We start from the raw sequence: 6,676 nt of genomic DNA, 5'->3' as shown, positions 1-6,676 counted from the left end.
GACAAGTCGTTCTCTATGAAAAAGAATGAAATGGACACAAATCAGACATCAAAAATGGCAGCCTTCAGAAACCAGCAGGAGAACATTCCCTTCTCCTGGACTAGGACACTCTGCTACTGACCGCTTTCCAGCCAAGAGACTTCAAAGGGAGACTTTAACAGGAACTTCCTCAACTAGAATTTGTAAGTTGATGTTATTTTATTTATTTAAGCCTCCCACAATATAATGGTTTCTCCTTCCACTTTGGTTGGTTAGTTGGCATTCATGTCTGTCTCAGGAGACTGCTATTAAATTAGCATAGTGAAACTGGAAAGACATTGTTATCACCTCTTATTGAAGTTGTGAATGGTTGATATGCTTATCTTGTATACATTTAAGCTTGACCTGGAATTGTCACAGACAGAATCTCTTACTTTCATGGTTTGGCCCAACTGCTTTGCAATTTCCCACCCTGCTCATATATCTGAGGATAACCCTTCCTGTATCTGGTCAAGTCTGTTTATTCCGCAATAAATTTGTTACGTTGGTAAGCTGCAAACTTGAAGTGCGTTTCTCCCTTGCATCCTGAGTTCGAGAGTCTTCAAAGCCCATGACACCTTCCAAACTTAAAAATGGAAAGCATAATGCTGGTGGTCAACAAAAGAGATTTAAAGAATGTCTTGGGACAGCATGACATGGGTAAATATGTGCCCTCCTAGTTTTCTCACTTGCAATACAAATGAATAAGGCAAATATATTCAGCCACTAGTATAGAGCTGGGAAGAGGGGAACCAGTGTTGTGTCACAGTTGGAGTGTAGGATTATGTGTCCAAAATGCCTCTCAGTCATGAAGCTCCTTGGGTGATCTTGAGCCAGTCACTGTCTCTCATCCTAACCTACCTCACGGTGTGCTTGCAGGGTTCAGTGGGGAGGGGGGCATATATGCACTACTTTGAGCTCCTTGGAGGAAAGGTGGGGTATCAATGTAATAAATGATAACGAATAGATTCGGGTTTTCCAAATGAGGGATACAATTTCTCCACAGGCCTGGGCCAGCGTGAGACAGTTTGCTGTCTGAGGCAAATGACAAGATGGCGCCGCCCCGCATTCCATGTACAAAAGCTAACCAGACTGGAAATTGAAGGCTAACACTGGGGATGAGGCAGCATATTCCACTACACCTGAGCACATCTGGCTACCGCAGGGGGCAGGGTGTGGGGCACACACAACTCTGTGCACTCCTCACCTGTCAGCATGTGCCACCAAGACAGGTACCTCACTCTGCCTAATGGTAGGAGCGGCCCTGAATCAGACTTTGTGGTTCTAAAGGTCCAGTGTCAAGACCGATCCTCCTCATGTTTTGTTTTGTTTTTTTAAAAAAATAGACACACAATTGCACCCTCTTCCCTTCACACCATTCAATTTGTGTGGAACAGGTAACAAGGGGTGGAAATCACCAAAAGCCCTGAGGAGCAAACCAAATTTCTTCACTCCTGAGAGTTCAACCAGATGCAGACAGGCATTTTTGCATGTAGCATATTTAGTAACAGAGCATATGCTTTAAAGCAGAAGGTTTTAAGTTCAATCCCTCACATTTCCAAGTGAAGGACTCAAGAACCAAGACCGGGAAGGTTCCCTGCCTGCGACCCTGGAGAGTAGACCGTACTGAGCTGGATGGATCAGTTATGTAACTTGGTACAGTGGTACCTCAGGTTAAGTACTTAATTCGTTCCGGAGGTCCGTACTTAACCTGAAACTGTTCTTAATCTGAAGCACCACTTTAGCTAATGGGGCCTCCTGCTGCTGCCGTGCCGACGGAGCACGATTTCTGTTCTTATCCTGAAGCAAAGTTCTTAACCTGAAGCAATATTTCTGGGTTAGCGGAGTCTGTAACCTGAAGCGTATGTAACCTGAAGCGTATGTAACCCAAGGTACCACTGTACATTATAGTGTCATAGATGCTCAAAATTACGTTTTATCTTTTGACTTGTAACTCATATGGCTATAAACCTGAGTGCTAGTAATATAGGCAAAACACCTATATTGTGTATAACCATATGATATACACAATGATTACAGCAATTTAAGATGACAAATACTGTACCCGGCCCCACACAACCACTTTCATTCTCTCTCCACCACACACAAAGCTAGGATCATTAAGTGAAGCCCTGATGGGCCAAAGACCCACCCAGAACAGTATTATTTTACCACAGTGGCTGACTAGTTATCTATTAGAAGCACATAAACAGGACATGATCTCATTAGCCCTCTCAGCTTGTAGCTGTGTGACAGTCACTTCATATTTTGCTGTGAGACAATCTCTGATTGTACAGTGTCTGTAGATTTATGCTTTATTTCAGCCAGCTCTGATAAAATGCATCCCAGAACCCTTTGCCACATAGAGGAGTATTTCTGAGTCAGCGGACAACTTGACATTGGGAGGGGTGCTGAGGGGTTTGGAAGCTTGGAAATTTGTAGCAGCTCCTTGATTTGATACCTAGATGACCCTCCAATCCCCTTCCAGCTCTACATTTCTACCAAACCAGATCTAGCAACTTGGCAGGCGCATCCTGAGCTTTGAAATCCTCACAATTATAGGGTATGAGAGTTAATTTGTATGTTTTGCTGGGGAAGAACGGCATGCAGATTTGGGTACCTAAATGCTGCCAAACGTTGTTGTTATTTTTTAAGTGGTAGAGAAAGTTTCCATTTCTTTTTCTTAGGGAACGTGTGTCAGCTGCCTGCTATCTAGACCCCCCATGAGGCAGCTTCCCTTTGAGGCAGCTTGTAACAGTTAAAGTGTTGGACTAGGATCTGGGAGAGCAGGGTTCAAATTCCCACTCAGCCATGAAGCTCCCTGGGTGACCTTGAGCCAGTCACCATCTCACACAGCCTAACATACTTCACTGGGTTGCTGTGAGGATAAAATGACGAGGAAGCAAGCCGTGTACACACCACCTTGAGATCCTTGGAAGACAAAGGTGGTATATAAATTTAACAAATAAAATAAAAAACATTGGCTTTATACAACCAATAGCTGCAGTGTGGCCACTTAATACTGTAGTTTACCGTGTGAGCCTGCTGCTCTAACAATGTGACTAAACCTACCCACACAGAAAAGTACAGTGGTACCTCAGGTTACATACGCTTCAGGTTACAGACTCCGCTAATCCAGAAATAGTGCTTCAGGTTAAGAACTTTGCTTCAGGATGAGAACAGAAATCGGGCTCTGGCGGCACAGCAGCAGCAGGAGGCCCCATTAGCTAAAGTGGTGCTTCAGGTTAAGAACTTTGCTTCAGGATGAGAACAGAAATCGGGCTCTGACTCAGCAGCAGCAGGAGGCCCCATTAGCTAAAGTGGTGCTTCAGGTTAAGAACAGTTTCAGGTTAAGAACGGACCTCGGGAACGAATTAAGTACTTAACCCGAGGTACCACTGTACTAACAGTGGGTTAGCCACATAGTCAGTGGCTGCAGATGACCACTGCCCTAGACAGCCACAGGTGCCATGCCGTTTTCTGACGCCATCAAACAAGAAGCCAAAGCAAGCTTCTTTAGGGCGTATTATGTCTGGTGCAAAGTGCGCTGCTCTGTCAATACAAGCCTGCAAACAGCCCTTTGGCTGGGCGCTTCTGAGGAGCTAAGAGTTGCCTCCAGGCGGCCATTATACATTTCTGCTGAAGGTGGGAGGTGTAAATTATGTAAATATATTTGCCAGCTCACCTTAAAAAAGTTTGTTATTTCTCTCGGGCCAAAAATGAACGATTATGAGTATATGAGGGCAGGCGAGGCCAGTAAACTTTATGCAGTAATTATTTTTTATTACTTATTTTAATCCTGCCTGTACTCCCATGAGCTCAGGCTGGTCCACGTGGTTCGCCGCCCCCCTCCCTATTTTTATTCTCACAACATCCCACCCTGTGAGGTACAGGGAGATGGTGACTTACCCCAGGCCGCCTAATGAACTTTATGGGGATCTGAGCCCATCTTCTCCGGCCTAAACTTTTCCTGACTGCATCACTGTGGGACTGACTTTACTTTTATGTGTTAATAGTAACTTGTTTAGAATAATTTTGCACAGCTTCAGGCCAATTCATGACTCAGACAAAAGGTCTGCCTCCCTGTGCAATTTACAAGCACCTTGCAGTTTAGTGAGCTTTGATGTAGCTACCATGGAATCGACCAACCCTCCCTTTCATTATTTGGAACCATTCTTGGGAAATTCTCTCAAATATCTGTCAAATGTTAGAAGTTGGTCCTTTTATCTGCAGACCTCATCACCCCCCTCCACCCCAACATACTTCCCAGGCCTCTCTACCTCCTCAGATTCTCATAGCGGAGGTTCTGCGCAGAAAATCTGCCGGCCTTGGGCCCAGGGGGTGGATTAGGAGAGCCTGCAATGCATTTCCTGCCATCAATTTTGCTTGGGAGGCATTGATTTACTGGGGGGGGGGGAGTGAAAAATTATTCCCTCCCCACAGCAGCTCAGTCAACTGTATCTTGACAGAAGATCTACCATTAAAAGAAGCACCACCACCATCCTGGATTTATCTGGGACCGAAGTGAATTAGAGGGGAGGAAACATTGGGAGTCCAAGCTTCTTCTGGCTTCTCCAGGAAGAGTGCAATGTCTAATGCAGTTGCGCAGCAGGAGAAATTGGTAGCCTCCTCAGTTTTCTAAACTGGTGTAGGGATGAAGCATATGATGACGTTGGCTGCGGCCTAACCTGCCCCTGGAGGGTGCTGCCTGGCCCATCCCATTGCCAACCCAGAGGAAAATGTGGAATGAGGAGGCAGCCATTGCTATGACAGCAAGATTTGCCTGCAGGCTGCTTTACAAAGTTGGGAGCTTGGCTCACCAGCCCAGGGTCTGCAGAAGAGCCTAGCAGGGACCAAATGAAATGCAAGTAAGCCCACACTTCTTTTGGTGGTTACATTCCAGGGATCACACCTAAAGCCAGCATCCCCTATAGTCAAAACACATTGGGATCCATGGTGGGTAGGATTACCAAGGTCTATTTTTTCCTGGATTCCTGCCCTCACTTTATTTATTTTATTTAATTGCCAAGCATGCAAAGCTGAATGCACACAAGTTAAACGTGTTATGTTACAGGCTTTCTGTGATTCTTAGTAACTGTTATTGTTACTAAATAGGTGTAAACATAAAACATTAAAGCTTCTTATTTAGTTATTACCTTTCAACAGATTTGCATTTCAAACCACTTCTTTTAATTTTAAATTGCTTAAATTAGCAATGTTCATTAATTTTGGTGGGTCTGCTCTGAGCGGGACGAGCACTGGCTACAACCCATAATAGCATTTTGAGCTTTTTAGTTTACACTGAAATAAAGAACTTTATACAGTTATGAATAGCATGACGAAAGCAGATAGATATAAACGTTTCTCCATCGGTCATTGTAGTTAGTGGAACAGAGAGTCACCGAGTGGAACTGATTCGCAGTAGACTCGGAAGAAAAATAAAATATTCCTTCATACAACATGAAATTGATTTATGGAATTCACTGCTACAACATGTGGTGGTTGATGGTCAGTGGCACAGGACCAGTCTAGGCCTGTGTGATTGAATTTCTGTCTCTGGCTGTGCTGGATCAGACCAAAGGCCCGTCTAGTCTGACATCCTGTGCTCACAGGGCCCGGCCAGATCCCTGGGGGATCAAAGCTTTGCTTTTGCTGTAATAATGAATGCCTTTGTGTGTTTGCTTTGAGTAATCTGCAGCTATTTGCTCTAAGGTTGCATCTCCCACACCCACCCTGACAAGCATAGCATAAGGATTAAGGTAATTAGCTAGAAAGTTCCAGGCTGAAATTGCACTTTTGCAATCAACTTATTGGGGAGGCTTTAAGGCAGGCCTTCTGCATGCTCTGACCCTGAGCTCAGATTGCACACCGATTCTCCAGCACTCCTAAAAATAAATTAAAGGACCTGAAGCATCTGTTTGGCTCGCCTGGGACACGATGCGCCCAACCCTAATGCCCGACCTTGGGAGTAATCCGATGAAATGGACTGACTGGAGACTCAGGAAAGACCAAAGGAAGCACTTCCTCATTCAACACAAAATTATTCTGTGGAATTCCTGGTCACAAGATGTAGCAAGGACCACTGTTTGAGATGGCTTAAAAGAGGGTAAGACAGTTATTAAGTATATGAGCCACATTCATGGGCAGCATGTGATTGAATACATAATACAGAACAACTGTAGGAGAAGAAAGCTAGCACCTTCTTGCCCCCTTCTTTGTTTTGGGGGTGCTTCCCATGGACATCAGGGACGCGAGTGGCACCGTGGGTTAAACCACAGAGCCTAGGACTTGCTGATCAGAAGGTTGGCGGTTCGAATCCCCACGACGGGGTGAGCTCCTATTGCTTGGTCCGTGCTCCTGCCAACCTAGCAGTTTGAAAGCACGTCAAAGTACAAGTAGATAAATAGGTATCGCTCCGGCGGGAAGGTAAACAGCGTTTCTGTGTGCTGCTCTGGTTTGCCAGAAGCGGCTTAGTCCTGCTGGCCACATGATCCGGAAGCTGTACGCCGGCTCCCTCGGTCAGTAAAGCGAGATGAGCGCCACAACCCGAGTCGGTCACGACTGGACCTAATGGTCAGGGGTCCCTTTACCTTTTACCCATGGACATCTGCTTGGCCACTGTGGGAAGGATGATGCCAAGCTAGGTAGACCTTGGTGT

This window comes from Podarcis raffonei, chromosome 13 (genome assembly GCF_027172205.1).
Source record: "Podarcis raffonei isolate rPodRaf1 chromosome 13, rPodRaf1.pri, whole genome shotgun sequence".
NCBI lineage: Eukaryota > Metazoa > Chordata > Lepidosauria > Squamata > Lacertidae > Podarcis > Podarcis raffonei.
This window is presented reverse-complemented; position numbering follows the sequence as displayed.